At 38.9% G+C, this 18,449-nt stretch overlaps 1 pseudogene; it reads left to right on the top strand.

Annotated features, from left to right (window-relative positions):
- The first annotated feature begins 2,272 nt into the window (after nt 1-2,272).
- Nucleotides 2,273-8,504, top strand: LOC100582953 (annotated as a pseudogene).
- Nucleotides 8,505-18,449: the final 9,945 nt, after the last annotated feature.

Below are 18,449 nucleotides of genomic sequence, written 5' to 3'. Positions count from 1 at the left end.
TTTTAAAGCCATTGTTGCATAATTTACAAAGAATTTATGGATTATAGAAAACAGGAAGACAGACTATAATATCATTTTGGAAATAACGATATTGAAATTACAGTGTCAGAGCTTGATATTTTTCTGGCATTTCAAAGACACAAACATGAGTAAGGAGAGGCAAACTTCCCGTTGCTATAGGTGATGAAACTCATGGTAACATAGCATGAGGGGATTTAACTGGTTATGCATCGATAACACACCTAGCATTAGTCATCTCAAAGGGAAACTTTAATTTCTTACATCAAATTCTTCTCCATGGTGATTCAGCTTGTGTGACCTCGCATGTTGGAGGCATAGTTATGAGTAAAAGGTGAACTTTGTTATATGGTGTGTTCTTCAATCTACCATGACTCATGAACCATATTTTATAATGTCTGCTTTTTAAACATGTTTCAAGTTGTGAAAATAATATGTACCTCATCAAAAAGTAAAGAAGAGCAGCATTCCATGGAAAGGCAGCATTGTAGAACACTGACCTTTTCACATTTATCATGTGGCTCTCTTGCCTCTCTAATGGATATCTTGACATTTTCATTTGAAACAATTGTTGTGTTCCCTGACATTTTTGTCTCCGTCATTGAAATCATAAGGGCTAGCAGCAATTGTTTGCAATTACCTGGCATGTGAATCATTTGCAGTTATAAGAAGCATAAAAATATATTTTAGCACAAAATGCTTTGGGATATATCTCAGATCACTGAGATTTTGCATTTGTTTATGCAAGTGATTCAGTAGCTTACCTGATTTGATAAGATTACAGCTATAAATGTTAATTGTACATAGCATACTGCATTCTTTTGAGTCTAAATATTTTTCAAATATAAATTGAATTGAATGCTCATATTCTCAAAGTTTTGTGAAGATTTGTTTTTATAAGCTAACTAATTCATTTATACTTTTCATTTTGAGTTTAAACATAACATGAAAAGTATAAACATACATTTCAATAAGTATGCATGTATATATTTGCTTATAGTTTATTTTTTATCTAATATCTGAGGTTTATACCAAAATACATAAAACAATGAAGAGAATAAATAATAAGAATATTGAAGTTAAAATATGTGAGGAATTTAATAAAGGAAAGATTATTACATGAAAAGGTATATATTATGTGATATTATATGGTTGATAAAGGTCATCTCCAATTTTGATTCTGAGATAAGTGGAGGTCAAAGCACAAAAGAAAAATGAAGGGTTATAAGATTCACAGCATCACTAAAATAAAAACAAACAAGTTGTTTAAGCAAAACACAGCTTATCTTCAAAATGAATCCTCTATCAATTTTCCCCCGTGGGTCTTTATGAAGAGAATTATTTCTTTAGCATCCCAGTGTTTTTCCATACTACATGCTCTGTACAGCAGTGGTTAAGAAAGAATACCTGGAATTATGCTGTTAGGGTTGAATCCTGGTTAATTAGGGAGCTGCTTAACGAACAGGTTTTTTTTTATATATGTAAAATGGGGAAAAGGAATATCAATTTTTTAAAGCTCTTGGGAGGCAAAAATTGGGTGAGTTTTGTGAAGTACTTAGTTCAGTGCCTGACACATTTTTAGCATTGAATTAATATTAACTTCATGCAGCTTCAACATCCTCTGGGTTAAGTGATAAGTATGGTGATGTATAATTGAGTAAACATATATTTTATGACTGTCAAATTAATGGGGTCCAAGAATGCCATTCTGGTTTAATCTAAAGGAATAATTTAGAACATCAAATAGTCTTTCCAGAGCTTAATCCACAGAACACTAATGTCATAAGATGGTTCCACCAGATTGTTGTGTGAAACTCAACCCTTTAAATCCTGTCTTTAGGCTGCAGAGTAAACATGAACCTATTTGAGGTTCTGAATTACCGTTCTTTAAGCAACCTATTTAACTCTGTTCAATACATCTTATTAGTTTTGTTTGTTTGTTGTTTCATTGCTGAACCATTTTGTTTGTTTTTATAACTTAGTAGAACCATGTATTATGTAGTTATTAGTGTTCAACTGCATGCAATTTAGGAAACACTGCCTTAGAGCAATAGATGATGGCATGGACCTCAGGCAATCTTCCACAATGCAATTTCTTATAGCTCAGTTTTGGAAAAGTATAACAAGGCAAATATTTCAAGGTTATTTTTTGAAAAAACCCAGAGTGCAGATATTTTATGTTGCTCTCTAGCATCTTAAGCATGAGATTTTGTTGGTGACCAATAATGAAAACTAATGGGCTTTAATAAAGTACATGCCTGAAGAGGTTCCATCACAGTCCAAATTTATATTGGACAAGAAAGTGTTGCTGGTGGTGAATCCGTATGGGTCTGCAGGAACCTCAATTCTTGCCTCCTCTGAAGACAGAATTCTATGGAGGGGCATAAGGCAGCATAAGAAACCAAAGCAAGTTTTAGAGCAGGAGTGAAAGTTTATTTAAAAAATTAGAGCATCCCTGTCTTGTGCCAGTTGCCCTCTCTCACCACTCCTTTTCAACATAGTGCTGGAAATTCTGGCCAGGGCAATTAGGCAGGAGAAGGAAATAAAGGGTATTCAATTAGGAAAAGAGGAAGTCAAATTGTCCCTGTTTGCAGATGACATGATTGTATATCTAGAAAACCCCATTGTTTCAGCCCAAAATCTCCTTAAGCTGATAAGCAACTTCAGCAAAGTCTCGGGATACAAAATCAATGTACAAAAATCACAAGCATTGTTGTACACCAATCACAGACAAACAGAGAGCCAAATCATGAGTGAACTCCCATTCACAATTGCTTCAAAGAGAATAAAATACCTAGGAATCCAACTTACAAGGGATGTGAAGGACCTCTTCAAGGAGAACTACAAACCACTGCTCAATGAAATAAAAGAGGATACAAACAAATGGAAGAACATTCCATGCTCATGGGTTGGAAGAATCAATATCATAAAAATGGCCATATTGCCCAAGGTAATTTATAGATTCAATGCCATCCCCATCAAGCTACCAATGACTTTCTTCACAGAATTGGAAAAATCTACTTTAAAGTTCATATGGAACCAAAAAAGAGCCCGCATCGCCAAGTCAATCCTAAGCCAAAAGAACAAAGCTGGAGGCATCACGCTACCTGACTTCAAACTATACTACAAGGCTACAGTAACCAAAACAGCATGGTACTGGTACCACAACAGAGACATAGATCAATGGAACAGAACACAGCCCTCAGAAATAATGCCACATATCTACAACTATCTGATCTTTGACAAACCTGACAAAAACAAGCAACAGGGAAAGGATTCCCTATTTAATAAATGGTGCTGGGAAAACTGGTTAGCCATATGTAGAAAGCTGAAACTGGATCCCTTCCTTACACCTTATACAAAAATTAATTCAAGATGAATTAAAGACTTACATGTTAGACCTAAAACCATAAAAACCCTAGAAGAAAACCTAGGTAATACCATTCAGGACATAGGCATGGGCAAGGACTTCATGTCTCAAACACCAAAAGCAATGGCAACAAAAGCCAAAATTGACAAATGGGATCTCGTTAAACTAAAGAGCTTCTGCACAGCAAAAGAAACTACCATCAGAGTGAACAGGCAACCTACAAAATGGGAGAAAATTTTTGCAACCTACTCATCTGACAAAGGGCTAATATCCAGAATCTACAATGAACTCAAACAAATTTAGAAGAAAAAAACAAACAACCCCATCAAAAAGTGGGCAAAGGACATGAACAGACACTTCTCAAAAGAAGACATTTATGCAGCCAAAAAACACATGAAAAAATGCTCATCATCACTGGCTATCAGTGAAATGCAAATCAAAACCACAATGAGATACCATCTCACACTAGTTAGAATGGCCATCATTAAAAAGTCAGGAAACAACAGGTGCTGGAGAGGATGTGGAGAAATAGGAACACTTTTACACTGTTGGTGGGACTGTAAACTAGTTCAACCATTGTGGAGGTCAATGTGGCGATTCCTCAGGGATCTAGAACTAGAAATACCATTTGACCCAGCCATCCCATTACTGGGTATATACCCAAAGGACTATAAATCATGCTGCTATAAAGACACATGCACACGTATGTTTATTGTGGCACTATTCACAATAGCAAAGACTTGGAACCAACCCAAATGTCCAACAACGATAGACTGGATTAAGAAAATGTGGCACATATACACTATGGAATACTATGCAGCCATAAAAAGTGATGAGTTCATGTCCTTTGTAGGGACATGGATGAAACTGGAAAACATCATTCTCAGTAAACTATCGCAAGGACAAAAAACCAAACACTGCATGTTCTCACTCATAGGTGGGAATTGAACAATGAGAACACATGGACACAGGAAGGGGAACATCACATTCCAGGGACTGTTGTGGGTGGGGGATGGGGGAGGGACAGCATTAGGAGATCTACCTAAATGACGAGTTAATGGATGCAGCACACCAACATGGCACATGGATACATATGTAACAAACCTGCACATTGTGCACATGTACCCTAAAACTTAAAGTATAATAATAAAAAAAAATAAAAAATTAGAGCAGAAACGAAGGGAAGTAAAGAACACTTGGAAGAGGGCTAAGTAAGTGCCTTGAGAGATTAAGTGTGCAATGTGACCTTTGACTTGGGGTTTAGTATGTTGATATGTGTCCGTGGTCTTGTGTTACTTCATCCTTGATTCTTCCCTTGGGGTGGGCTGTCCACATGTGCAGTACGTTTACTGGAGTTCTACATATGCTCACTTGAGGCATTCCTCCCTTACCAGTCAAGTGTTCCTATAAGAACATACACCAGTTAAACGCTGCCATTTTGCCTCTAGTGTGCATGTGTGAACTCATATGCCCAACTCTTGAAATCTTATTGGGAAGCAGCTGATTACCAGCTTCAGGTTTTTTTCTATTAGGAGACTGCCTTCCCCTGGCACCAGCTGTTGAAACGGGAAAAGTTTCCTTGTTCCCCTCGCAGGCCATGCATTTGGGGGCATGGCTCGCTTCTTTAGTGCCCTGCTGCTCAAACCTCTAGGGGAGCATACAGACAGGCAGGCTGTGGGGCTCTAACCCCACGGCAGTGTCTGGGGTGAATGTTTACATCTCCTGAAGCCCCAGTGGGCCTGTGTTACAGTGTGCTCTTTTAGTTTTGCTGTCTATAGGCAGCTTGTGTTAATCAGCTCAATTAGACCCTGTACCTTGTCACAAGGACAGATGGCTTTCTGTAGCTTGGTTTCTTGCCTTGGTGTACTGGAAGAATCGGATCACACCTGGGCTTGGAGAATGAGTACAAGGTTTTACTGAGTAGCTCCCAGCAGATGGGAGAAGCCAGAAGGGGATGGAGTGGGAAGGTTTTCCCCTGGAGTAAGGCCACTCAGTGGCCCCAGCTCTCCTCTGCCTGCCCCAGCCAAACTCTGTGTTGTTCTGCCTATCGGTAGCCTGCCAACATGCTGTTGCTAGTCCGTGTGCTCCTTTCAACATCTAGCCACCTGTGTGTCTGCCTGCTAGAGTCTTGGGGATTTTATATGCACAAGATAGGGGCATGGCAGGCCAGGGTGGTTTTGGGAAATGCAACATTTGGGTAGGAAAACAAATATACCTGTCTTTACCTAGGTCCACAGGCACAGGCACAGGGGTGGAGACCTAGCCAGGGACCACACCCTCCTCTACCCAGCACTTCCCTTCCCCACTCCATTTCATGGAAGGGACCATGCCCTTCCCTTCTCAGCACTTCCCTATCACTGCGACCAATTATTATTTTAGAGCGACTGTTAAAAACCACCTGACCATCACCTGATGGTTGCTTGACATTGCTAGTGGGGGTGGGGCTCTCCTGCCCTGCTCATGTCTGACTAGTTACCTACTGTAACAAAAGGACCAACTATCTGGGCCAAAATCTTACTTAAGATACTAGTGCTGGGCCTATTTCAACACGGTCATATAATTGAAGACTCATAGAATACAGCATATTAAGTGTAAGATAAAGCATTTTCAAACAGTTAGCTACCACAGCCTTATACCACATAGCCACATATCCAAAGATGAATTAACTCTCAATTTTACTACTTAAGAAACTGAATAATTTTACCTCTTGCAGAAACACGTGTACTATACATACCTTATATGAAATATTTTTTGATATCTCCAAAAATCATATTTCCCAGTAGTCATTCTTAAGCCATCTTTTCAGCAATAATTAAATAGCACAGTTAATAATTTTTAGACTACTCTTAGCATATGCTAACAAAATCACATTATAAAAGAAAAGTATTTATATTTGATTTCAAAATTACATATGGTTCATTCAAAAGTAGTAAAAACAAAGCTGGGGACATCACACTACCTGATTTGAAAATAGAAAACAAAGTTATAGTAATCAAAACATCATGTTGCTAAAATAGAAACAGATATATACTCTGTCACCCCAGCTGGAGTGCCATGGTGCGAACTTGGCTCTCTGCGGCTTCTGCCTCCTGGGTTCCAGCGGTTCTCCTGCCTCGGCCTCCTGAGTAGCTGGGATTACAGGCATGCACCACCACACCCAGCTGGTTTTTGTATTTTTAGTAGAGAAGGAGGTGGAGGCAGGAGGGTCCTAAGGTGTCATTCAAGACACACAGCCATAACTTTTTATTGAGAGTAGAGCTAGGGCCCCAGGGATTGCTGTGGTCAAGTTACAGACAAAAATGACCACTCATTAGAAGACAGGAGAGGGGTGTTTAGTTACAAAAGCAGTCAACAATTCAGGTGTATCTACATTCAGTCAGCAAATAAAAGTTGTTCAACTTGGTTGCTAATGGGACCCACTCTACTGAGGCTTTGTATAGAACTCATAGAGGAAAACAGCTTCAAGTAACGAACTACCCTGTGCTTTTCTTGGAGCATATTTGATGAACGGTTATACTTATTTACTGTTTCCACTGTGCACATCAGCCAGACAAGTAATGGAGGTGAGAGTGTAAGTGACTATTCCTCCTCCATTCCATCGACTCCCAGCACCAGCCAGGAGGAACTTCGGATCAATGTTCCTCCCACTGCCAACACACCCACGCCCGTTTGCAAGCAGTCCAAGCCCTGGTCCAACCTGTTTACCTCTCAGAAAGGGAGCAACCCAGACAAAGAGAAGAAAGGCCTGGAGAGTCGTGCGGACAGCATCAGGAGCGGCAGAGCCATACCCATTAAACACGGCATGCTATTCAAGCTAAGTGGCAAATGGCTGAAGAAATGGAAAAAGAAATATGTCACCCCGTGTGACAATGGCGTGCTGACCTATCATCCAAATTTGCATGATTACATGAAGAATATTCATGATAAAGAGATCCACCTTCGGAGAACCACTGTGAAAGTCCCAGGAAAGAGATCACTCCTAGCCACATCCGCCTGTGCGCCCATCTCCAGCTCTAAACCAATGGCCTAACCAAGGAAATGAGCAGTTTACACATCTCACCCAATTCAGACACAGGGCTGGATGACTCCGTATGCTCCAGCCCCAGTATCTCCAGCACCACCAGCCCCAAGCTCGATCCGCCCCCCTCTCCTCACGCCAACAGAAAGAAACACCAAAAGAAGAAAAGCACTAACAACTTAAAAGACCATGGCCTGTCCGGCACTGCTGAAGAACAAGAAGAAAACATTATCATTGTGTCCCTTACTGGCCAAACGTGGCACTTTGAAGCCGCGACGTATGAGGAGCGGGACGCCTGGGTTCAAGCCATGGAGAGCCAGATCCTGGCCAGCCTGCAGTCATGCGAGAGCAGCAAGAGCAAGTCCCAGCTGAGGAGCTAGAGCGAGGCCGTGGCCCTGCAGTCGATCGGAAACATGCGGGAACTCCCACTGTGTGGACTGCGAGACCCAGAATCCTTACTGGGCCAGTTTGAACTTCGGAGTTCTCATGTGCATCAAGTGCTCAGGAATCCACCGGAATCTTGGCACTCACCTTTCCCAAGTCTGATCTCTGGACCTGGATGACTGGACAGTCCAGCACATCAAGGTGATGTCATCCATCAGGAACGAGCTAGCCAACAGCATCTGGGAAGAGAGCAATCAGGGGAGGAAGAAACCCTCAGTAGACTCCACAAGGGAAGAGAAGGAACGGTGAATCCGTGTCAAGTATGAGCAGAAGCTCTTCCTGGCCCAGCTACCCTGCTGTCCCTGGGCCAGTACCTGCTGCGGGCCACCGCTGATGAGGACATGCTGCTGCTGGCACATGGCTCCCTGGAGGAGGTGAATGAGACCTGCGGGGAGGGAGACGGCTGCACCGTGCTGCATCTGGCTTGCCACAAGGGGAATGTGGTCCTGGCGCAGCTCCTGATCTGGTAAGGGGTGGAGGTCATGGCCCGAGATGCCCACGGGATCACAGCGCTGGCCTAAGCCCGGCAGGCCTCCAATCAGGAGAGCATGGACGTGCTGCTGCAGTACAGGTGCTCCAACGAGTGCTGGTAGTATCTGTTTAATTTTATTTGACTGCAGTCTCCTTGGTGCAAAAACAAAATGTGAAAAATAAATAAGAATAGCATTTCAAGTACATTTCATAAACAAAGTAAATACCAGTACCAGGCTGTTTTGGTTACTGTAGCCTTGTAATATAGTTTGAAGTCAGGTAGCGTGATGTCTCCAGCTTTGTTCTTTTGACTTAGGATTGACTTGGCGATGCGGGCTCTTTTTTGGTTCCATATGAACCTTAAAGTAGTTTTTTCCAATTCTGTGAAGAAAGTCATTGGTAGCTTGATGGGGATGGCATTGAATCTGTAAATTACCTTGGGCAGTATGGCCATTTTCACAATATTGATTCTTCCAAACCATGAGCATGGAATGTTCTTCCATTTGTTTGTATCCTCTTTTATTTCATTGAGCAGTGGTTTGTAGTTCTCCTTGAAGAGGTCCTTCACGTCCCTTGTAAGTTGGATTCCAAGGTATTTTGTTCTCTTTGAAGCAATTGTGAATGGGAGTTCACTCATGATTTGGCTCTCTGTTTGTCTGTGATTGGTGTACAACAATGCTTGTGATTTTTGTACATTGATTTTGTATCCTGAGACTTTGCTGAAGTTGCTAATCAGCTTAAGGAGATTTTGGGCTGAGACAATGGGGTTTTCTAGATATACAATCATGTCATCTGCAAACAGGGACAATTTGACTTCCTCTTTTCCTAATTGAATACCCTTTATCTCCTTCTCCTGCCTGATTGCCCTGGCCAGAACTTCCAACACTATGTTGAATAGGAGTGGTGAGAGAGGGCATCCCTGTCTTGTGCCAGTTTTCAAAGGGAATGCTTCCAGTATTTGCCCATTCAGTATGATATTGGCTGTGGGTTTGTCCTAGATAGCTCTTATTATTTTGAGATACGTCCCATCAATACCTAATTTATTGAGAGTTTTTAGCATGAAGGGTTGTTGAATTTTGTCAAAGGCCTTTTCTGCATCTATTGAGATAATCATGTGGTTTTTGTCTTTGGTTCTGTTTATATGCTGGATTACATTTATTGATTTGCATTTGTTGAACCAGCCTTGCATCCCAGGGATGAAGCCCACTTGATCATGGTGTATAAGCTTTTTGATGTGCTGCTGGATTCGGTTTGCCAGTATTTTATCGAGCATTTTTGCATCAATGTTCATCAAGGATATTGGTCTGAAATTCTCTTTTTTGGTTATGTCTCTGCCAGGCTTTGGTATCAGGACGATGCTGGCCTCATAAAATGTGTTAGTGAGGATTCCCTCTTTTTCTGTTGATTCCAAAGGACTCTAAATCATGCTGCTATAAAGACACATGCACACGTATGTTTATTGTGGCACTATTCACAATAGCAAAGACTTGGAACCAACCCAAATGTCCAACAATGATAGACTGGATTAAGAAAATGTGGCACATATACACCATGGAATACTATGCAGCCATAAAAAATGATGAGTTCATGTCCTTTGTAGGGACATGGATGAAACTGGAAAACATCATTCTCAGTAAACTATTGCAAGGACGAAAAACCAAACACCACATATTCTCACTCATAGGTGGGAATTGAACAATGAGAACTCATGGACACAGGAAGGGGAACATCACACTCCGGGGACTGTTGTGGGGTGGGGGGAGGGGGGAGGGACAGCATTAGGAGATATACCTAATGCTAAATGACGAGTTAATGGGTGCAGGAAATCAACATGGCACATGGATACATATGTAACAAACCTGCACATTGTGCACATGTACCCTAAAACCTAAATAAAATAAAATAAGAAACTAAGTAAATACACAAAAGGCTGTTTTTTCTGATCAAAAGAGATATTTTATGTTCTTTTGCCAAGGTGGATGTGTTAGTCTCAAGCCTTCCTGGGCCACATTAAGTCACACAGGCTCCTGTATTATGTATTTAGAAAAGATGTGTGAAAATATATTTGAAAAACGTTCATAAATATGCACTAAATTTTGTACACATGGCACCTCTCTTTTTTCCTTTTTTTTTTTTTTTTTTTTCAGACGGAGTCTCGCTCGGTCACCCAGGCTGGAGTGCAGTGGCATGATCTCGTCTCACTGCAGGCTCTGCCTCCTGGGTTCATGCCATTCTCCTGCCTCAGCCTCCCGAGTGGCTGGGACTACAGGCACCCGCCGCCACGACTGGCTAATTTTTTGTATTTTTGGTAGAGGTGGGCTTTCACCATGTTGGCCAGGATGGTCTCAATCTCCTGACCTTGTGATCCGCCTGCCTCGGCCTCTCAAAGTGCTGGGATTACAGGCGTGAGCCACCGCACCCAGCCCATATGTAACTTTTTTCAAATATATTTTCATGTTTCTCTTAATTTATAAATTGAACTGGTTATGAACTAATAATATGCAACTAGTTGAGATAAGAGGGTTACAGATCATTGTACATGGAAAATATTCCCAGCAGTAAACACTTCCATTAATAAGATCTACAGCTTTTAAAAAGGAGCATCTCTGAATAAGATGGTGGTACAATTTGCTTATTAAAATTGAGAAAGAAAAAAAAAGACACACTGGAGTATATTAGAAAGGGAAAAGAGGGAATGTGATTTCTCATGATTGAAAGCTTGATTTAGATTGCATATGGCTTTTGCTAAACAAGACCAAGTGGCTCTGACAAGACAGGGTGGTTTTCCGAATGCCAGACCGAGGTGCCCCATGAAAGCAGCTGCCGATGGTTTCAGATGTAGAGAGCTAGGTGATGCAGGAGGGAGAGCTGGATTGGAAAAGGGAGAGTTTTGTACAGTAGCTAAGCTCAATGTGCCTTTGAGAGAGCAGAGTGGCAGCATCTAGTCATCATTTGGATATACAGGACTAGAGCATGAATCTGATGTAGAGCTACAGAATGAAGAGCAATAGCAGCTGTTTAATTACAGAGAAAGTGTGTACAATGAAATTGGACAAGCCAGGCATGGTGGTTTCATGCCTTTGGTCCTAGCTACTTGAGAGGCTGAGGTGGGGGAATTACTTGAGCCCAGCAGTTTGAGTCCAGCCTGGGCCAAATGGTGAGACCCTATATCTTAAGAAAAGAAAAAATAAGGCCAGGTACGGTGTCTCGTGCCTGCAATCCCAGCACTTTGGGAGGCCACGTTAAGAGGATTTCTCGAGTGTAGGAGTTTAAGACCAGACTGGGCAATAAAGTGAGACCCATTTCTAAGCAAAAAAAAAAAAAAAATTGACTGGACATGGTGGCACATGCCTGTGGCCCTGGCTACAGGCTGAGGCAGGAAGATCACTTGGGCCTGGGAGGTGGAGGCTGCAGTGACCTGTATTCATGCCAGTGCACTCCAGCCTGGGTGATGGAGTGAGACCCTGTCTCAAAAACAGAAAAAGTGGACAGAAAATAGGTCAGTAAGGACTATTGTCATTTAAGGGACAAGCCCCCAGAGAAGTGGCTTCTAGACTGGGAGGAGGAAAAGCAGAAGAGGATAATAAAAGGAGAAAGAGTTCAAATAGGAGAGGCTGTGGTCACAGTGCTGAATGCTGCCAAGCAGTGACTTGATTTGTGAACACTCACTGGATGCTGACTCTGTTGCTCTTCTAAGTGCTGGGGTAGAGGAGAGGGCAGGTGGAACACAGTTCTTGCTTTTATGAGCTTATGTTCTAGGAAGATCAAACTTAAGTAGTTTTTCAGGTAGTATGAAATAGCAGGAAGAGGAAGCAGGGTAAAGGGACACAGAGTGACTGGGGGCTATTTTAGGTAGAATGATAAGGAAGAGCCTCTCTAGAGAGCTGACATTTGAACAGTGACCTGACTGAAGGGATGACGGAAAACAGTGCTGACATTACAGGCAGCAGAATGACTGCCAAGACAGACAGAAACGCATTTCATGTGTGTTTGAGGAACAAACAGCAAGGTGACCAGCATGGTCAGAATGAAGAATAAGGGAAACCTTGAATGAGGATAAAGCAATTCCATCTTGGATGCTAATCTGCCATGTTCTGGTTAATCCCAGTTCCAAGAATTCATCTAGGATTTCTACTTTATCTTTTTTAATTTTTTTTTTATTTTTTGTATTTTTTGAGACAGAGTCTCACCCTGTCTCCCAGGTTGGACTGCAATGGCACAATCTCAGCTCACTGCAACCTCCCCCTCCTGTGTTCAAGCGATTATCCTGCCTCAGCTTCCCGCGTAGCTGGGATTGCAGGCACCTGCCACCAAGCCTGGCTAATTTTTGTATTTATAGTAGAGATGAGGTTTTACCATGTTGGCCAGGCTGGTGTTGAACTCCTGACCTCAAGTGATCTGCCCACCTCAGCCTCCCAAAGTGCTGGGATTACAGGCTTGAGCCACTGTGCCTGGCCATACACATCCCTCCTGAAGCACGCATTACCCTTTCCCTATGCTATATAAGCCCTGAGCTGGGGAGGTGGGGGTAATGGCGTAGGGATCCACCATCTTGTCTTGGTACCATCCCTGACTTGGCTTCTGTTCATAAACGCCTAATAAATGTTTCATTCTGAGAAAAAAGAAAAAAGAAACAGACATATAGATGAATGGAAGAGAATAGAGAGCCCAGAAATAAATCCATGAATGTGTGGCCAATAGATTTTAACAATGATCCCAAGACATTCTGTTCATTAAATGATGCTAGAAAGACTGGATATTCACATGGAGAAAAATGAAAATAGACCCTCATCTCACACCATATACAAAAACCAACTCAAAATGTATTAAAGACTTGAATGCAAAACCTAGAACTGTAAAACTACTTTAAGAAAATAGAGGGATAAAACTATATGACATTGGTTTTGAACAATGATATTTTTGGATATGAAACAAAAGCAAAGGCAACAAAAACAAAAGTAGACAAAAGGAAGCATATCAAACTAAAAAGCTTCTGCACAACAAAGAAAATAATCAGCAGATTGAAGAGACAACTTATGGAAGAGAAATTGTATTTGCAAACCATATATCTGATATGGAGTTAATATTCAAAATACATAAGGAACTCAAACAACTCAGTGATAAGAAAACAACCCAATTAAAAAGTGGTCGAAGGACATGAATAGACATTTCTCAAAAGAAGATATACAAATGGCCAACAGCAATACTAAAAAATGTTCAACACCACTAACCATCAGGGCAATTCAAATTAAAACCACAATGGGGTATCAATTTACACCTGTTAAAATAGCTGTTATGAAGAAAGATGGAAGATAAGTGTTGGTGAGGTGATAGACAAAAGGGAACCCTTACATACTGTTGGGAATATAAATTAGTACAGCCATAATGAAGACAGTGTGGAGGTTCCTCAAGAAATTAAAAATAGAATCACCATATGACCCAACAATCCCACTATTGGGTATATATGCAAAGGATATGAAATGGATGAATGCATAAAAAATGTGTTATGTTTAAACAGTGAAATACAATTAAGCCTTAAAAAAAGAAGGAATTTCTGTCATTTGCAATAACATGGATGAACCTGAAGGATATTATGTTAAGTGAAATAAACTAGACACAGAAAGACAAATAATGCATAATCTCACAAATAATGCATTATCTGGAGTGTAAAAAAGCTGAATTCATAGGATCAGAGAGCAAAATGATCATTACCAGAGGCTGAGGGTAAGGGTGGGGACTGGGGACACAAAATTTTAGTCAGATGGGAGGAATAAGATTAAGAGATCTATTATGTGTCATGGTGACTACAGTTAATATCAATATATTTTATATTTGAAAATTGCTAAGAAAGTAGATTTTAAATGTTCTTACTGCAAAAATAACAGGTATTTAAGATAATGCATATGTTAATTAGCTTTAGCCATTCTATAATGTATACATATATCAAAACATCATGTTGTACACTATAAATATGTAAAATTTTTACTTGTCAATAAAAAGGAGAGACAAAACGAAATGCCAGAACAGTAGGCAGTAATCTAAGAACAAAACAAAACAAATTAACAAGACAATGACAACAGCAAAAGTAGAAAATCATTGTTGCATTAAATTAAATATTAGGAGGGGGACAAAACATGTCCTTACTATACTACTTGAAATTGTTATTGTTCTCCCAGGAAGCTTTTCCTAACAACTTTCTTTACAAAGGTAGAATTAAATAAGAAATACAGATTTTAAATATCTTTTAAATGTTGCTTTCAGTTACATCAGAACAAGCTGAGTAAAGGAAGATGCCTTATTGATTGACTTCTCTTTATATGCCCATGGTGTGGTAAAATGCTAGAAATGTAGGAGATACTTGATGATTGAATGAAATAATGGATTCATGGGAACTAGCAAAGAATCTCAAAAGCAGGATGATTATTCAGCTAGAGTATCTGTTTATAGAGAGACACAAATGAAATGTCCTCATTCTTACACCATACTTCTAGAATTGGCTTACAAATTATCTCTTCATATTTCTAACCAAAAATTGAAATATGAGTTGTAGAGGCAGTTCAAACCATTTTAATTGAGAATGAAGACAGATCAACCAGAGTCAAATTCTTTTGAGAGGGAAATATAATGAACCAGAAATAGGTCAACAAATATTATTCAATTAAGTGAAAAAGATTTGAAAATTTTCTTATCAATTAAATACAAGTTTTTAAATGGTTTTAGTTTGGGCATGGAGGTAAGTTTAAAATTTTCTAACACTAAGAGCTCTTAGAATGACAATTTCCCAATTAAAGGAATTAAGACACAGTTTTATTTTCATAAATCAAAAATGTTTACTCACATAAAAATTTGCCCCTAACAGTGTATGGCCATGAAGAAGAACTCACAAAATATATGTTATCTCTGTTCTCCTTAAGTTGATACATTATAATTTTATAATTATCACAAGTAATGCTTTAAAGGTCATAGAGCTTAAAGAAGATTTTCCTCATTAGCTATTTGAGTTTCACATTCCTATTTTTATTGATACGAGAAGTATAAAGGTAATTTTTGACATATTTAAGAAATGCTGTTGCACAAAATTTCTAAATGAAAAGAGAAGCAGCTTAAAGGCTCACATCATCCTTATTTGCATGCATGAAAAAGATATCAGTATAATATGCTCTCTAAATTTCAGGGTACCCATGGAATTTACCCTGGCTACATATACATTTTCCACGCATCAAGCTACATATCATTTTCCATGCAAAAACTAAGACTCAGAGTATAGGTGACTAAGTCTGAAATTTCTCCCTTATTTTCTGACCTTCCTGACTTCTTTTGATAGGCTGTGGACGGTTAGCTACCTAAAGGTTTAATGTAAACTTGGTTCCCAAACACCTGTTTTGAAAGAGTGATCATATGGTTTAGCACTTCAATATGTAATGTAGAGAACTTGTTACGTACTGTCTTAAAACTCCATTGACCAACCCATTTTGTCAGTACTGAGGAAAACAGGCATGAACCATGAAGGAAAGAATTGATAAGTTAGGCACTTAAAATTAAAATATATAGAATTTGAAATATTGTCAAGAGAATAAAAAGACAAATCAAAGACTAAGAATGTTTATAAAAGACACATTTGATAAAAGACAGTTATCTAAAATACACAAAGAACTCTTAAAACTCAATGATAAGGAAACAAACAACTCAAATACAAAATGGGCCAAAAATGTTAATACACACCTCACCAAAAATAGTTAATAATAATAATAATATTAGTGGCAAATATGTCATATGACATATGTCATTAGGGAATGGAAAAGTAAAATAATGATGTGATCCTACTACATTCACAGAGAGTGCCTAAAATCCAAAACAGTGACAACACAAAAGGTAGCAACATTTGGGACCACAGGAACTCTCATTCATTGCTGGTGTGAACGCAACATGGTATAGGCACTTTGGAAGACAGCTGGCAATTTCTTACAAAATTAAACATACCGTTACACAATCCAGCAATTGTGCTTATTGCTATTTATACAGAGGAAATGAAAATTTATGTCTATTTAAAAAACAACACAACATATGCATGTTTATAGCAGCTGTATTCATAATTGCCCAAACTTGGAAGCTGTCACAACGTCCTGCAGTAGGTAAATGTGTAAATAAACTGTGGTATATCCAGACGATGGAATATTATTGAGTACTAAAATAAAATGTGTTACCAAGCCACAAAAAGTCATGGAGAAAACAAATGTATATTAATCCGTGAAGAATGCCAGTTTGAAAGGCTTCGTAGTATATGTTCCCAACTATGTGGCTTTCTGAAAAAGTCAAAACTACGGAAAGAGTATTAAAAATCAGTGGTTACCATCAGTTAGGAGGAAAGATGGATAAATAGGCAAAACATGGATAATTTTTAGGGCAGTATAACTATTCTACATCATACTGTAATGATAGATACATGGCATTATACATTTGTCCAAATTCATCAAATGTACACCAACAGGAGTGAGTCTTAATATAAACTATGGGCTTTGGACAATAATGATGTGTCAATGTAGCTTCACTGATTACAGCAAATTTACCACTCTGGAGGGAGATTATGCATGTATGAGGGCAGGAGATATAGGCAAAATCTTTTTTATCTTTTCTTAAATTATTTTGTGTATCTAAAACTGCTCTTAAAAAGGGCCCTATTAAAAAAATAAAGTTCACAGGTAAAGGTAAATATATGAGCATAGAGAAATGCAAATCAAAATCACAATGAGATGCCACTTAAGCCCACTAGGATGGCTATAATAAATCAAACACAAAAACAATTGAAAAAAATCCCATAAAATGTCAAATATTGCTAAGGTTATGGAGAAACTGGAACCCTCATGCATTGCTGGTGATAATGTAAAATGGTGCACCTGCTAAGAGAAGTTTGGAAGCCTCTCAAAAAGCTAAACATCAAATTATCATATGACCCAACAACTCCACTCCTAAGTATTTACTCAAAAGCATTGAAAACAAACACAAAAAAGATACTTGTATGCCAACATTCATTGCAACGTAAGTCACAATAGCCAAAAAGTGAAAACAACCTAGGCGCCCATCAGCAGATGAATAAAAAAGAAAAATGTGGGATACAGATATAATCGAATATTATTCAACCATAAAAATGAGGTGCTTAGACATGCTACAGCATGGACAAACCTTGGAAACATGCTACATTAATATAGATAGACACACACAGAAAAACAAATATTGTATGATTCCACTTATGTGAAATGTCTAGAATAGGCAAATTCATAGGGAAAGAAAACAGATTAGAGGTCATTTATAATTTAGGCAAAGAAGAGGGTATATGGAAGGTTATTGCTTAATGTGCACAGATTTATTTTGCTTGGGATGATAAAAAGTTTTGGAAATAGATAGTGGTGATAGTTAAACAACATTGTGAATGTAACTGATGCCAATGAATAGTATACTAAGAAATGGTTACCAAGGCAAATTTTAGGATATATATATGTGTGTATATATATACGCATATATACGTATATATACACACACATATATACGTATATATACACACACATATATACGTATATATACACACACATATATACGTATATATACACACACATATATACGTATATATACACACACATATATACGTATATATACACACACATATACGTATATATACACACACATATACGTATATATACACACATATATGTATATATATACATATATACGTATATATATATACACATATATATATATTTCCTCTGTTAAAAAACCTGTACTTGCCCTATTGTGCTACTGAACACTAGATCTTATTCCTTCTATCAAACTATATTTTTGTACCCATTAACAATCCCCTCTAATAGTTTATTGTATATTTCAAAATAATGAAAACAATGGAATAGGAATGCTCCTAGAAAAAAAAAAAGAATCTAATTGAAAACGAAGCATAAAAAATCCCATTTTAGCATCCTGCTCTAGGTCAGTCATGAAACACTGGCATGTGGAGGCTGAGACCTGCCAGCACTCTCATGAACACTCACTCCTTCTCGTTGTTTTCTTACATCTTGTCCCATCACTGCTTCATCATTTAGCATGTGATAAATATAGGGCATCGTTTATTGATATTCAGCT

This window comes from Nomascus leucogenys, chromosome 1a (assembly GCF_006542625.1).
Source record: "Nomascus leucogenys isolate Asia chromosome 1a, Asia_NLE_v1, whole genome shotgun sequence".
Classification (NCBI taxonomy): Eukaryota; Metazoa; Chordata; class Mammalia; order Primates; family Hylobatidae; genus Nomascus; species Nomascus leucogenys.
The sequence above is the reverse complement of the archived record's forward strand: the minus strand, read 5'-3'. Positions and strand labels throughout refer to the sequence as shown.